Consider the following 16662-nt stretch of genomic DNA (forward strand, 5'->3'; position numbering starts at 1 on the left):
ATGACAGATGCAGCAAAGACTGCAAAATTAAGTTTTTTGCCCTAAATGGGTGTGTTTTTTAATAGCAGAATAGAACAGTATCTAAAGGGTGTATCTCACAATGACAAATGCAGCAAAGGCTGCAAAATTCAGATTTTTGCCCAAAAAGGGTGTTTTTTGAATAACAGAATATGACAGCAGTATATAACGCTTGAATTTCACACGTACAGATGCAGACAGGGCCGCAAATTAAATATTTTGCCCAAAATGGATGTTTTTTTAATACCAGAATAGCACAGCGGTATCTAAAGTGTGTATCTCACACGTACAGATGCAGACAAGGCCGCAAAATACGTTTTTTGCCCAAAATGGGTGTTTTTTTAATAACAGAATATGACAGCAGTATGTAACGCTTGAATTTCACACGTACAGATGCAGACAAGGCCGCAAATTAAGTATTTTGCCCAAAATAAGTGTTTTTTTTAATACCAGAATAGCACAGCAGTATCTAAAGCATGTATCTCACACCTACAGATGCAGATAAGGCCACAAATTAAGTATTTGGCCCAAAATGGGTGTTTTTTAATACCAGAATAGCACAGCAGTATCTAAAGCGTGTATCTCACACTGACAGATGCAGACAAGGCCACAAATTAAGTATTTTGCCCAAAAAGGGTGTTTTTTTTTTACCAGAATAGCACAGCAGTATCTAAAGCGTGTATCTCACAAGTACAGATGCAGACAAGGCCGCAAATTAAGTATTTTGCCCAAAAAGGGTGTTTTTTGAATAAAAAAATATATGACAGCAGCCTATAACGCTTGCATTTCACACGTACAGATGCAGCAAGGGATGTAAAATTGAGTATTTTGCCCAAAAAGGGTGTTTTTCAAAACACAGAAAATTATTGCTGTATTTCTAGCTTAACCTCTTCAGGACACATGACGTACTGGTACGTCATGTTGTCCTGGTACTTAAGGACACATGACGTACCGGTACGTCATGTAAGGTTCCGATCACTGCCGCCCGGCGGGCGGTGATCGGAACCCGGTGCCTGCTCAAATCATTGAGCAGGCACCTTGGCTAGATGCGCCGGGGGGTCCTGTGGCCCCCCCATGTCGGCGATCGCAGCAAACCGCAGGTCAATTCAGACCTGCGGTTTGCTGCGGTTTTGGAAGTTTCTGATCCCCGCGGTCTGTGACCGCGGGGATCAGAAACTTCAAATAAGCTTAATTTTAATGTTTAACCCCCCCTGCTGCCCTCTTTGTTATCTGCCGGCGGGCGCAGCGGGGGGGTGCGGGGAGTGCGGCAGGGAGGGCGGCGGGGTGGGTGGGGCGTTCGGGTTTTTGGGGGGGCGGGCAGGCATGCGATCATCCGCCCGCCCCCTCTCTCAGGATGGCCGAGCAGTTTGCAGAGTGTCAGCACATTGCTGACACGCTGTTTAAAACGCATGACATCTGTGCTGGCACAGATGCCATGCGTTTAACCCCTTCCATGCCGTGGTCTGTAGGGACCGCTGTATGGAAAAGGTTAAGAGGGAGGGAGCTCCCTCCCTCTCCCATCAGGGGCTGCGGTGCCTTTTCTGCCCCCGATGGGAGAGGGAGGGGGCCCGCCCTCCCTCCCCATCACCCACTGCTCTGCTGTGGCAGCGAGTGATGAGACTTTGTAAAGTGAAAATACAGTACAGTACACTATATAGCGAACGGTGAATGCCATAAAAATAAAAAATAAAAAACTATAATGAAATAGAAATTTGGCCCACCTTACTTCCCAAAAAAGGTAATAAAAGTGATCAAAAAAGTCGTATGTACGCCATCAAACCGTCACCTCATCCCGCAAAAAATGAGACCCTACCTAAGATAATCGCCCAAAAACTGAAAAAACTATGGCTCTCAGAATATGGAGACACTAAAACATGATTTTTTTGTTTTTGTTTCAAAAATGAAATAATTGTTTAAAACTTACATAAATAAAAAAAAGTATACATATTAGGTATCGCCACGTCCGTAATAACCTGCTCTATAAAAATATCACATGATCTAACCCCTCAGGTGAATACCGTTAAATAAAAAATTAAGAAACGGTGTACATAAAGCTATTTTTTGTCACCTGACATCACAAAAAGTGTAATAGCAAGCGATCAAAAAGTCACATGCACCCCAAAATAGTGCCAATAAAACTGTCATCTCATAGCGGAAAAAGCATACCCTACCCAAGATATTTGCTCAAAAACTGAAAAAACTATGGCTCTCAGACTATGGAGACACTAAAACATGATTTTTTTGGTTTAAAAAATGAGATCATTGTGTAAAACTTACATAAATAAATAAAAAAGCATACATATTAGGTATCGCCGCATCCGTGACAACCTGCTCTATAAAAATATGACATGATCTAACCCCTCAGATGAATACCGTAAAAATAAACAAAAAAAAAACTGTGTAAAAAAAGCCATTTTTGTCACCTTACATCACAAAAAGTGTAATAGCAAGCGATCAAAAAGTCATACGCACCCCAAAATAGTGCCAATCAAACCGTCATCTCATCCCGCAAAAATCATACCCTACCCAAGATATTTGCCCAAAAACTGAAAAAACTATGGCTCTCAGACTATGGAGACACTAAAACATAATTTTTTTTGTTTCAAAAATGAAATCATTGTGTAAAACTTACATAAATAAAAAAATAGTATACATATTAGGTATCGCCGCATCCGTGACAACCTGGTCTATAAAAATATCACATGATCTAACCTGTCAGATGAATGTTGTAAATAACAAAAAATAAAAACCGCTATTTCTTGTTACCTTGCCTCACAGAAAGTGTAATATAGAGCAACCAAAAATCATATGTACCCTAAACTAGTACCAACAATACTGCCAGCCTATCCCGTAGTTTCTAAAATGGGGTCACTTTTTTGGAGTTTCTACTCTAGGGGTGCATCAGGGGGGCTTTAAATGGGATATGGTGTAAAAAAAAACGGTCCAGCAAAATCTGCCTTCCAAAACCGTATGGCATTCCTTTCCTTCTGCACCCTGCTTGTGTGCCCGTACAGCGGTTTACGACGACATATGGGGTGTTTCTGTAAACTACAGAATCAGAGCCATAAATATTGAGTTTTGTTTGGCTGTTAACCCTTGCTTTGTAACTGGAAAAAAATTATTAAAATGGAAAATCTGCCAAAAATGTGAAATTTTGAAATTGTATCTCTATTTTCCATTAAATCTTGTGGAACACCTAAAGGGTTAACAAAGTTTGTAAAATCAGTTTTGAATACCTTGAGGGGTGTAGTTTCTTAGATGGGGTCACTTTTATGGAGTTTCTACTCTAGGGGTGCATCAGGGAGGCTTCAAATGGGACATGGTGTCAAAAAAACCAGTCCAGCAAAATCTGCCTTCCAAAAACCATACGGCGCACCTTTCCCTCTACGCCCTACTGTGTGCTTGTACAGTAGTTTATGGCCACATATGAGGTGTTTCTGCAAACTACAGAATTGGGGCAATAAATATAGCATTTTGTTTGGCTGTTAACCCTTGCTTTGTTACTGGAAAAAAATGGATTAAAATGGAAAATTTTCCCAAAAATCTACATTCTCAAATTTCATCTCCATTTGCCAATAACTCTTGTGCAACACCTAAAGGGTTAACACTGTTTGTAAAATCTGTTTTGAATACCTTGAGGGGTGTAGTTTCTTAGATGGGGTCACTTTTATGGAGTTTCAACTCTAGGGGTGCATCAGGGGGGCTTCAAATGGGACATGGTGTCAAAAAAACCAGTCCAGCAAAATCTGCCTTCCAAAAACCATACGGCGCACCTTTCCCTCTACACCCTACTGTGTGCCCGTACAGTAGTTTATGGCCACATATGAGGTGTTTCTGCAAACTACAGAATTGGGGCAATAAATATAGCATTTTGTTTGGCTGTTAACCCTTGCTTTGTTACTGGAAAAAATGGATTAAAATGGAAAATTTGCCCAAAAATCTACATTCTGAAATTTTATCACCATTTGCCATTAACTCTTGTGGAACACCTAAAGGGTTAACGACGTTTGTAAAATCAGTTTTGAATACCTTGAGGGGTGTAATTTTTGGGTGGTTTCTATTATGTAAGTGACTTCAGACCTGAACTGGTCCCTAAAAAGTGGGTTTTTGAAAATTTCAGGAAAATTTCAAGATTTGCTTCTAAACTTCTAAGCCTTGTAACATCCCCCAAAAATAAAATATCATTCCCAAATTGATCCAAACATGAAGTAGATATAAGGGGAATGTAAAGTAATAACTATTTTTGTAGGTATTACTATGTATTATAGAAGTAGAGAAATTGAAACTTGGAAATTTGCAATTTTTTACAAATTTTTGGTACATTTGGTATTTTTTTATAAATAAAAATGTTTTTTTTTACTTCATTTTACCAGTGTCATGAAGTACCAGTGTCATGAAGTACAATGTGTGACGAAAAAACAATCTCAGAATGGCCTGGATAAGTCAAAGTGTTTTAAAGTTTTTACCACTTAAAGTGACACTGGTCAGATTTGCAAAAAATGGCCTGGTCCTTAAGGTGAAATAAGGTGTCCCTAAGGGGTTAAATTGCACACTGACAAATGCTGCAAAGGAACCAGATGTAGGATATTGCCAAAAATGTTTTGTTTTTTTAAACCCAGATTATTATTGCAGTATTTCAAGCTTGGATTTGAATGTCACAAAAGCACATATGCTGTGCTGGTGCACTGAGCTTGCATAAAATGGCTGCCGCTGCCCCCCTAACTAACAGACAGATAAAAGTTATTTTTCTATGTCACTGGGCTCAGGGCAGGGTAAAATGATTGTGCACTGCACCCACAAAACTAAATCTAGGTAGATCGCTGAGTTAACAAGCACTTCTGATTAAAGATTCTTTCCTATCCTCTCCCTACACTAAGCACAGCAGAGTGACGTGCAGCGCTACGTGACTCCAGCTTATATAGAGGCTGGGTCACATGCTGCACTGGCCAATCACAGCCATGCTATTAGTAGGCATGGCTGTGATGGCTTCCAAGGGCACAGAGTGAAACGCTTGTTGATTGGCTGCTCTGCAGCCTTCTAAAAAGCTCCATTAACTCGCCGAACCCTGAACCCAAAAATCCTAAAGTTTGGTACGAACTCGAACTTTACAGTTCGGGTTCGCTCAACCCTAATGATGAACATAAAGGCACTTTAAATGGCTTCTGTCACCCCACTAAAGTCTTTTTTTTTTTTTGGGCTACTTAAATTCCTTATACTGCGATATATCAATATATAATGCTCTTACTGATTTTCGTTCTGTAGTTTCTTCAAAAAACGGACTTTTATAATATGTAAATTACCTCTCTACCAGCAAGTAGGGCGGCTACTTGCTGGTAGCAGCCGCATCCTCCTTTCATAATGACTAGAGTTGAGCGAACACCTGGATGTTCGGGTTCGAGAAGTTCGGCCGAACTTCCCGGAAATGTTCGGGTTCGGGATCCGAACCCGACTCGAACTTCGTTCCGAACCCGAACCCCATTGAAGTCAATGGGGACCCGAACTTTTCGGCACTAAAAAGGCTGTAAAACAGCCCAGGAAAGGGCTAGAGTGCTGCAAAAGGCAGCAAAATGTAGTTAAATCCCCTGCAAACAAATGTGTATAGGGAAATGAATTAAAATAAAAATAAAATAAATAAAAATTAACCAATATCAATTGGAGAGAGGTCCCATAGCAGAGAATCAGGCTTCATGTCACCCACCACTGGAACAGGCCACTGTCAGATATTTAGACCCCGGCACCCAGACAGAGGAGAGAGGTCCCATAGCAGAGAATCAGGCTTCATGTCATAGCAGAGAATCATGCTTCATGTCACCCACCACTGGAACAGGCCATTGTCAGATATTTTTAGGCCCCGGCACCCAGACAGAGGAGAGAGGTCCCATAGCAGAGAATCAGGCTTCATGTCATAGCAGAGAATCAGGCTTCATGTCATAGCAGAAAATCAGGCTTCATGTCATAGCAGAGAATCAGGCTTCATGTCATAGCAGAGAATCAGGCTTCATGTCATAGCAGAGAATCAGGCTTCATGTCACCCACCACTGGAACAGGCTATTGTCAGATATTTTTAGGCCCCAGCACCCAGACAGAGGAGAGAGGTCCCATAGCAGAGAATCAGGCTTCATGTCATAGCAGAGAATCATGCTTCATGTCACCCACCACTGGAACAGGCCATTGTCAGATATTTTTAGGCCCCGGGACCCAGACAGAGGAGATAGGTCCCATAGCAGAGAATCAGGCTTCATGTCATAGCAGAGAATCATGTTTCATGTCACCCACCACTGGAACAGGCCATTGTCAGATATTTTTAGGCCCCAGCACCCAGACAGAGGAGAGAGGTCCCATAGCAGAGAATCAGGCTTCATGTCATAGCAGAGAATCAGGCTTCATGTCATAGCAGAGAATCAGGCTTCATGTCATAGCAGAGAATCAGGCTTTATGTCATAGCAGAGAATCAGGCTTCATGTCACCCACCACTAGAACAGGCTATTGTCAGATATTTTTAGGCCCCAGCACCCAGACAGAGGAGAGAGGTCCCATAGCAGAGAATCAGGCTTCATGTCATAGCAGAGAATCATGCTTCATGTCACCCACCACTGGAACAGGCCATTGTCAGATATTTTTAGGCCCCAGCACCCAGACAGAGGAGAGAGGTCCCATAGCAGAGAATCAGGCTTCATGTCATAGCAGAGAATCATGCTTCATGTCACCCACCACTGGAACAGGCCATTGTCAGATATTTTTAGGCCCCGGGACCCAGACAGAGGAGATAGGTCCTATAGCAGAGAATCAGGCTTCATGTCATAGCAGAGAATCATGTTTCATGTCACCCACCACTGGAACAGGCCATTGTCAGATATTTTTAGGCCCCAGCACCCAGACAGAGGAGAGAGGTCCCATAGCAGAGAATCAGGCTTCATGTCATAGCAGAGAATCATGCTTCATGTCACCCACCACTGGAACAGGCCATTGTCAGATATTTTTAGGCCCCGGGACCCAGACAGAGGAGATAGGTCCCATAGCAGAGAATCAGGCTTCATGTCATAGCAGAGAATCATGTTTCATGTCACCCACCACTGGAACAGGCCATTGTCAGATATTTTTAGGCCCCAGCACCCAGACAGAGGAGAGAGGTCCCATAGCAGAGAATCAGGCTTCATGTCATAGCAGAGAATCATGCTTCATGTCACCCACCACTGGAACAGGCCATTGTCAGATATTTTTAGGCCCCGGGACCTAGACAGAGGAGATAGGTCCCATAGCAGAGAATCAGGCTTCATGTCATAGCAGAGAATCATGTTTCATGTCACCCACCACTGGAACAGGCCATTGTCAGATATTTTTAGGCCCCAGCACCCAGACAGAGGAGAGAGGTCCCATAGCAGAGAATCAGGCTTCATGTCATAGCAGAGAATCAGGCTTCATGTCATAGCAGAGAATCAGGCTTCATGTCATAGCAGAGAATCAGGCTTCATGTCACCCACCACTGGAACAGGCCATTGTCAGATATTTTTAGGCCCCGGCACCCAGACAGAGGAGAGAGGTCCCATAGCAGGGAATCAGGCTTCATGTCATAGCAGAGAATCAGGCTTCATGTCATAGCAGAGAATCAGGCTTCATGTCATAGCAGAGAATCAGGCTTCATGTCATAGCAGAGAATCAGGCTTCATGTCACCCACCACTGGAACAGGCCATTGTCAGATATTTTTAGGCCCCAGCACCCAGACAGAGGAGAGAGGTCCCATAGCAGAGAATCAGGCTTCATGTCATAGCAGAGAATCATGCTTCATGTCACCCACCACTGGAACAGGCCATTGTCAGATATTTTTAGGCCCCGGCACCCAGACAGAGGAGATAGGTCCCATAGCAGAGAATCAGGCTTCATGTCATAGCAGAGAATCATGTTTCATGTCACCCACCACTGGAACAGGCCATTGTCAGATATTTTTAGGCCCCAGCACCCAGACAGAGGAGAGAGGTCCCATAGCAGAGAATCAGGCTTCATGTCATAGCAGAGAATCAGGCTTCATGTCATAGCAGAGAATCAGGCTTCATGTCACCCACCACTGGAACAGGCCATTGTCAGATATTTTTAGGCCCCGGCACCCAGACAGAGGAGAGAGGTCCCATAGCAGAGAATCAGGCTTCATGTCATAGCAGAGAATCAGGCTTCATGTCACCCACCACTGGAACAGGCCATTGTCAGATATTTTTAGGCCCCAGCACCCAGACAGAGGAGAGAGGTCCCATAGCAGAGAATCAGGCTTCATGTCATAGCAGAGAATCATGCTTCATGTCACCCACCACTGGAACAGGCCATTGTCAGATATTTTTAGGCCCCAGCACCCAGACAGAGGAGAGAGGTCCCATAGCAGAGAATCAGGCTTCATGTCATAGCAGAGAATCATGTTTCATGTCACCCACCACTGGAACAGGCCATTGTCAGATATTTTTAGGCCCCAGCACCCAGACAGAGGAGAGAGGTCCCATAGCAGAGAATCAGGCTTCATGTCATAGCAGAGAATCAGGCTTCATGTCATAGCAGAGAATCAGGCTTCATGTCACCCACCACTGGAACAGGCCATTGTCAGATATTTTTAGGCCCCGGCACCCAGACAGAGGAGAGAGGTCCCATAGCAGAGAATCAGGCTTCATGTCATAGCAGAGAATCAGGCTTCATGTCACCCACCACTGGAACAGGCCATTGTCAGATATTTTTAGGCCCCAGCACCCAGACAGAGGAGAGAGGTCCCATAGCAGAGAATCAGGCTTCATGTCATAGCAGAGAATCATGCTTCATGTCACCCACCACTGGAACAGGCCATTGTCAGATATTTTTAGGCCCCAGCACCCAGACAGAGGAGAGAGGTCCCATAGCAGAGAATCAGGCTTCATGTCATAGCAGAGAATCATGTTTCATGTCACCCACCACTGGAACAGGCCATTGTCAGATATTTTTAGGCCCCGGCACCCAGACAGAGGAGAGGTTCATTCAACTTTGGGTTGCCCCGCAATATAATGGTAAAATGAAAATAAAAAAAGTATTGAATGAGGAAGTGCCCTGGAGTACAATAATATATGGTTAAGGGGAGGTAGTTATAAATGTCTAATCTGCACAAGGGATGGACAGGTCCTGTGGGATCCATGCTTGGTTCATTTTTATGAACGTCAGCTTGTCCACATTGGCTGTAGACAGGCGGCTGCGTTTGTCTGTAATGACGCCCCCTGCCGTGCTGAATACACGTTCAGACAAAACGCTGGCCGCCGGGCAGGCCAGCACCTCCAAGGCATAAAAGGCTAGCTCTGGCCACGTGGACAATTTGGAGACCCAGAAGTTGAATGGGGCCGAACCATCAGTCAGTACGTGGAGGGGTGTGCACACGTACTGTTACACCATGTTAGTGAAATGTTGCCTCCTGCTAACACGTTCCGTATCAGGTGGTGGTGCAGTTAGCTGTGGCGTGTTGACAAAACTTTTCCACATCTCTGCCATGCTAACCCTGCCCTCAGAGGAGCTGGCCGTGACACAGCTGCGTTGGCGACCTCTTGCTCCTCCTCTGCCTTCGCCTTGGGCTTCCACTTGTTCCCCTGTGACATTTGGGAATGCTCTCAGTAGCGCGTCTACCAATGTGCGCTTGTACTCACGCATCTTCCTATCACGCTCCAGTGTAGGAAGTAAGGTGGGCACATTGTCTTTGTACCGGGGATCCAGCAGGGTGGCAACCCAGTAGTCTGCACACGTTAAAATGTGGGCAACTCTGCTGTCGTTGCGCAGGCACTGCAGCATGTAGTCGCTCATGTGTGCCAGGCTGCCAAGAGGTAAGGACAAGCTGTCCTCTGTGGGAGGCGTATCGTCATCGTCCTGCGTTTCCCCCCAGCCACGCACCAGTGATGGGCCCGAGCTGCGTTGGATGCCACCCCGCTGTGAACATGCTTCATCCTCATCCTCCTCCACCTCCTCCTCATCCTCGTCCTCCTCGTCCTCCAGTAGTGGGCCCTGTCTGGCCACATTTGTACCTGGCCTCTGCTGTTGCAAAAAACCTCCCTCTGAGTCACTTCGAAGAGACTGTCCTGAAAGTGCTAAAAATGACCCCTCTTCCTCCTCCTCCTCCTCCTGGGCCACCTCCTCTTCCATCATCGCCCTAAGTGTTTTCTCAAGGAGTCATAGAAGTGGTATTGTAGCGCTGATAACGGCGTCATCGCCACTGGCCATGTTGGTGGAGTACTCGAAACAGCGCAACAGGGCACACAGGTCTCGCATGGAGGCCCAGTCATTGGTGGTGAAGTGGTGCTGTTCCGCAGTGCGACTGACCCGTGCGTGCTGCAGCTGAAACTCCCCTATGGCCTGCTGCTGCTCGCACAGTCTGTCCAGCATGTGCAAGGTGGAGTTCCACCTGGTGGGCACGTCGCATATGAGGCGGTGAGCGGGAAGGCCAAAGTTACGCTGTAGCGCAGACAGGCGAGCAGCGGCAGGATGTGAACGCCGGAAGCACGCACAGACAGCCCGCACTTTATGCAGCAGCTCTGACATGTCGGGGTAGTTGTGAATGAACTTCTGCACCACCAAATTCAGCACATGCGCCAGGCAAGGGATGTGCGTCAAACCGGCTAGTCCCAGAGCTGCAACGAGATTTCGCCCATTATCGCACACCACCAGGCCAGGCTTGAGGCTCACCGGCAGCAACCACTCGTCGGTCTGTTGTTCTAGACCCCACCACAACTCCTGTGCGGTGTGGGGCCTGTCCCCCAAACATATGAGTTTCAGAATGGCCTGCTGACGTTTACCCCGGGCTGTGCTGAAGTTGGTGGTGAAGGTGTGTGGCTGACTGGATGAGCAGGTGGAAGAAGAGGAGGAGGAAGCTGAGTAGGAGGAGGAGGCAACAGGAGGCAAAGAATGTTGCCCTGCGATCCTTGGCGGTGGAAGGACGTGCGCCAAACAGCTCTTCGCCTGGGGCCCAGCCACCACTACATTTACCCAGTGTGCAGTTAGGGAGATATAGCGTCCCTGGCCGTGCTTACTGGTCCACGCATCTGTGGTTAGGTGGACCTTGCCACAGATGGCGTTGCGCAGTGCACACTTGATTTTATCGGATACTTGGTTGTGCAGGGAAGGCACGGCTCTCTTGGAGAAGCAGTGGTGGCTGGGAACAACATACTGTGGGACAGCAAGCGACATGAGCTGTTTGAAGCTGTCTGTGTCCACCAGCCTGAATGACAGCATTTCATAGGCCAGTAGTTTAGAAATGCTGGCATTCAGGGCCAGGGATCGAGGGTGGCTAGGTGGGAATTTACACTTTCTCTCAAATGTTTGTGAGATGGAGAGCTGAACGCTGCTGTGTGACATGGTTGAGATGCTTGATGACGGAGGTGGTGGTGGTGTTGGTGGTACATCCTCTGTTTGCTGGGCGGCAGGTGCCAACGTTCCTCCAGAGGCGGAGGAAGAGGCCGAGGCGGCAGCAGCAGAAGAGGTAGCAGGGGGAGCCTGAGTGAGTTCCTTGTTTTTAAGGTGTTTACTCCACTGCAGTTCATGCTTTGCATGCAGGTGCCTGGTCATGCAGGTTGTGCTAAGGTTCAGAACGTTAATGCCTCGCTTCAGGCTCTGATGGCACAGCGTGCAAACCACTCGGGTTTTGTCGTCAGCACATTGTTTGAAGAAGTGCCATGCCAGGGAACTCCTTGAAGCTGCCTTTGCTCGGTCCCAGATGGCGGCGGTCAGTAGCAGGCGGAGTCTCTTGGCGGCGGGTGTTCTGCTTTTGCCCACTGCTCCCTCTTTTGCTACGCTGTTGGCTCGGTCTCACCACTGCCTCTTCCTACGAATTCTGAAAGTCAGTGGCACGACCTTCATTCCATGTGGGGTCTAGGACCTCATCGTCCCCTGCATCGTCTTCCACCCAGTCTTCCTCCCTGACCTCCTGTTCAGTCTGCACACTGCAGAAAGACGCAGCAGTTGGCACCTGTGTTTCGTCATCATCAGAGACGTGCTGAGGTGGTATTCCCATGTACTCATCATCAGGAAACATAAGTGGTTGTGCGTCAGTGCATTCTATGTCTTCCGCCGCTGGGGAAGGGCTAGGTGGATGCCCTTGGGAAACCCTGCCAGCAGAGTCTTCAAACAGCATAAGAGACTGATGCATAGCTTGAGGCTCAGACAGTTTCCCTGATATGCATGGGGGTGATGTGACAGACTGATGGGCTTGGTTTTCAGGCGCCATCTGTGCGCTTTCTGCAGAAGACTGGGTGGGAGATAATGTGAACGTGCTGGATCCACTGTCGGCCACCCAATTGACTAATGCCTGTACCTGCTCAGGCCTTACCATCCTTAGAACGGCATTGGGCCCCACCAAATATCGCTGTAAATTCTGCTGGCTACTGGGACCTGAGGTAGTTGGTTCACTAGGACGTGTGGCTGTGGCAGAACGGCCACGTCCTCTCCCAGCACCAGAGGGTCCACTAACACCACCACGACCATGTCCGCGTCCGCGTCCCTTACTAGATGTTTTCCTCATTGTTACCGTTCACCACAATAAGATTTTTTTTTTTTGGCCCAATGTATTGAATTCAAATTCAGGCCTTTTTTTACAGACACCTAACACTATCTGGCTATCTATTTAGGTACCGTATTACACTAATACAGGCACAGCAGAAATGACAGATTTAGCTGAATATAAATTTGAGGCCTATTATTTAGGCGTTGGGTGACAGGTATACATTTACGGACAGAATTAAACTTGGAAATGCACGGTAGCGTGTGTGTGAAGTAATTGAGAATGACCCTATCCGCACCTTCAATCTAATATACACTTTTATGGATAGATTTAAAGTCGGCCTGATACAGCAGAAACCACTGATTTAGGGAATTGCTAAGTTGGGAATTGTATTCAACCCAGAACAAAAACTGTGCTTTGGCGGACACTAAATAAATTGACCAGCCTCAGCAATAAACATAGATTTAGCTGAATATAAATTTTAGGCCTATTATTTAGGCGCTGGGTGACAGGTATACGTTTACGGACAGAATTATTTAAACTTGGAAATGCACGGTAGCGTGTGAAGTTATTGAGGATGACACTATCCGCACCTTCAATCCAATATACCCTTTTATGGATAGATTTAACCTTGGCCTGATAGTAATTCCCTAAATTTGTGGTTTCTGCTCTAAGTTGGGAATTGTATTTCAACCCAGAACAAAAACTGTGCTTTGGCAAACACTAAATAGATTGACCAGCCACAGCAGTATCAACAGATTTAGCTGAATATAAATTTGAGGCCTATTATTTAGGCCCTGGGTGACAGGTATACGTTTACGGACAGAATTAGACTTGGAAATGCACGGTAGCGTGTGTGTGAAGTTATTGAGGATGACCCTATCTGCACCTTCAATCTAATATACCCTTTTATGGATAGATTTAAAGTAGGCCTGATATAGCAGAAACCACTGATTTAGGGAATTGCTAAGTTGGGAATTGTATTCAACCCAGAACAAAAACTGTGCTTTGGCGGACACTAAATAAATTGACCAGCCTCAGCAATAAACATAGATTTAGCTGAATATAAATTTGAGGCCTATTATTTAGGCGCTGGGTGACAGGTATACGTTTACGGACAGAATTATTTAAACTTGGAAATGCACGGTAGCGTGTGAAGTTATTGAGGATGACACTATCCGCACCTTCAATCTAATATACCCTTTTATTGGATAGATTTAAAGTAGGCCTGATACAGCAGAAACCACTGATTTAGGGAATTGCTAAGTTGGGAATTGTATTCAACCCAGAACAAAAACTGTGCTTTGGCGGACACTAAATAAATTGACCAGCCTCAGCAATAAACATAGATTTAGCTGAATATAAATTTTAGGCCTATTATTTATGCGCTGGGTGACAGGTATACGTTTACGGACAGAATTATTTAAACTTGGAAATGCACGGTAGCGTGTGAAGTTATTGAGGATGACACTATCCGCACCTTCAATCTAATATACCCTTTTATGGATCAATTTAAACTTGGCCTGATACAGCAGAAAAAATATATTTAGGGGATTGCTAAGTTGGGAATTGTATTCAACCCATAACAAAAACTGTGCTTCGGCAGACAGCAGACAGTATTACAATTGGCTAGCCACAGCTGAAACACCAGATTTAGGGTACTGCTATTTTGGCCAATTGTATTTTACCCCTCAATAAAATAGCAAGCACAGCCAACTATTGATGGTTAAATGGACTTGGTGGCAGCTTGTGCTGGCGCACCACAAGACACAAAATGGCCGCCGATCACCCAAGAAAAAAGTTACATAAAAACGCTCTGGGCAGCCTAAAAACAGTGAGCAATTAAATAGCAGCAGTTCAATGATCCACAGCTGTAGATCGATCACTGAATTAAGTGTTTTTGCTGAGTAAATCCCTGCCTAATCTCTCCCTAACAGAAGCAGCTGCAACCTCTCTCCCTACACTGATCATAGCAGAGTGACGTGCGGCGCTACGTGACTCCAGCTTAAATAGAGGCTGGGTCACATGCTGCACTGGCCAATCACAGCCATGCCAATAGTAGGCATGGCTGTGATGGCCTCTTGGGGCAAGTAGTATGACGTTTGTTGATTGGCTGCTTTGCAGCCTTTCAAAAAGCGGCAAGAAAGCGCCGAACACCGAACCCGAACCCGGACTTTTACAAAAATGTTCGGGTTCGGGTCCGTGTCACGGACACCCCAAAATTCGGTACGAACCCGAACTATACAGTTCGGGTTCGCTCATCCCTAATAATGACGCCTCCTCCTCATGATTGACAGGGCCAGCGAATGCGCTCGTCCTCTGACTGGTCCTGTCTGCGTTTTAAATCTCGTGCCTTCACCGTACCGGTCTTCAGTCGGCGCAGGCGCACTGATAGGAGGACGCTCGCTCGGCCGCTCCTTCCTCAGTGCGCCTGTGCCGATTGTAGATGTGACGTCATCGGCGCAGGCGCATTGAGGATGGAGCGGCCGAGCAAGCGTCCTCCTCTCAGTGCGCCTGCGCCAACTGAAGACCGGTATGGCGAAGGCGCGAAATTTTGAACACAGACAGGGCCAGTCAGAGGACGAGCGCTTTCGCTGGCCCTGTCAATCAACATGAGGAGGGGGCGTCATTATAAAAGGAGGATGCGGCTGCTACCAGCAAGTAGGTAGGGTCAGCTCACCAGCAGGCCCTCGCATATAATGTTTTACAGGGCCAGCTCACCAGCAGGCCCTCGCATATAATTTTTTAGAGGGTCAGCTCACCAGCAGGCCCTCACCTACAATCTTTTACAGGGTCAGCTCACCCAAAGTCCCTCGCATACAATTTTTTAGAGAGTCAGCTCACCAGCAGGCCCTCGCATATAATGTTTTACAGGGTCAGATCACTATCAGGCCCTCGCATATAATGTTTTACAGAGTCAGCTCACCAGCATGCCCTTACCTACAATGTTTTACAGGGTCAGCTCATCAGCAGGCCTTCACCTACAATCTTTTACAGGGTCAGCTCACCTAAAGGCCCTCGCATACAATTTTTTAGAGAGCCAGCTCACCAACAGGCCCTCACCTACAATGTGTTACAGGGTCAGCTCACCTAAAGGCCCTCGCATATAATTTTTTAGAGGGTCAGCTCACCAGCAGGCCCTCGCATATAATGTTTTACAGGGTCAGATCACCAGCAGGCTCTCGCATATAATTTTTTTACAGGGTCAGCTCACCAGCAGGCCTTCACCTACAATCTTTTACAGGGTCAGCTGCCTTAAAGCCCTTGCTTATAATGTTTTACAGGGTCAGCTCACCAGCAGGCCCTCACCTACCATGTTTTACAGGGTCAGCTCACCAGCAGGCCCTTGCATATAATTTTTTAGAGGGTCAGCTCACCTGAAGACCCTCGCATATAATTTTTTAGAGGGTCAGCTCACCAGCAGGCCCTTGCATATAATGTTTTACAGGGTCAGATCACCAGAAGGCTCTCACATATAATTTTTTTACAGGGTCAGCTCACCAGCAGGCCTTCACCTAAAATCTTTTACAGGGTCAGCTCGCCTGAAGGCCCTCGCATATAATTTTTTAGATGGTCAGCTCACCAGCAGGCACTCACCTACAATCTTTTACAGGGTCAGCTCACCTGCAGGTCCACGAATATAATGTTTTACAGGGTCAGCTCACCAGCAGGCCCTCGCATATAATTTTTTAGAGGGTCCACTCACCAGCAAACCCTCACCTACAAGTCCAGTCTCACTATCCAAGAGTCTGGTGAACACAATCCTCACCGCTGGGGGTCGCGTAACTAGTTATCATGGAGGAGTCTCATTCGTTATCGGAATTAACCAGACAAATCGCTCCACCAACTAATAACATCCATGCACCACCACCCACAGAATCGAGAAAGAGCTATCAATCTGTCAATCCTTTCCGTGTCCGGGCCAGGTGAGGTTTCCCATGTTGAGTCAAATTAAGCCGCAGGCTCCACTCCTGGTGCTGCCCTTCCGTCAATTTCTTTAAGTTTCAGCTTTGCAACCATACTCCCCCGGAACCCAAAGACTTTGGTTTCCCGGAAGCTGCTTGGCAGGTCATGGGAATAACGTCGCCGGATCGCCGGTCGTCATCGTTTATGGTCGGAACTACGACGGTATTTGATCGTCTTTGAACCTCCGACTTTCGTT

Source organism: Bufo bufo, chromosome 5 (genome assembly GCF_905171765.1).
Source record: "Bufo bufo chromosome 5, aBufBuf1.1, whole genome shotgun sequence".
Taxonomy (NCBI): Eukaryota; Metazoa; Chordata; class Amphibia; order Anura; family Bufonidae; genus Bufo; species Bufo bufo.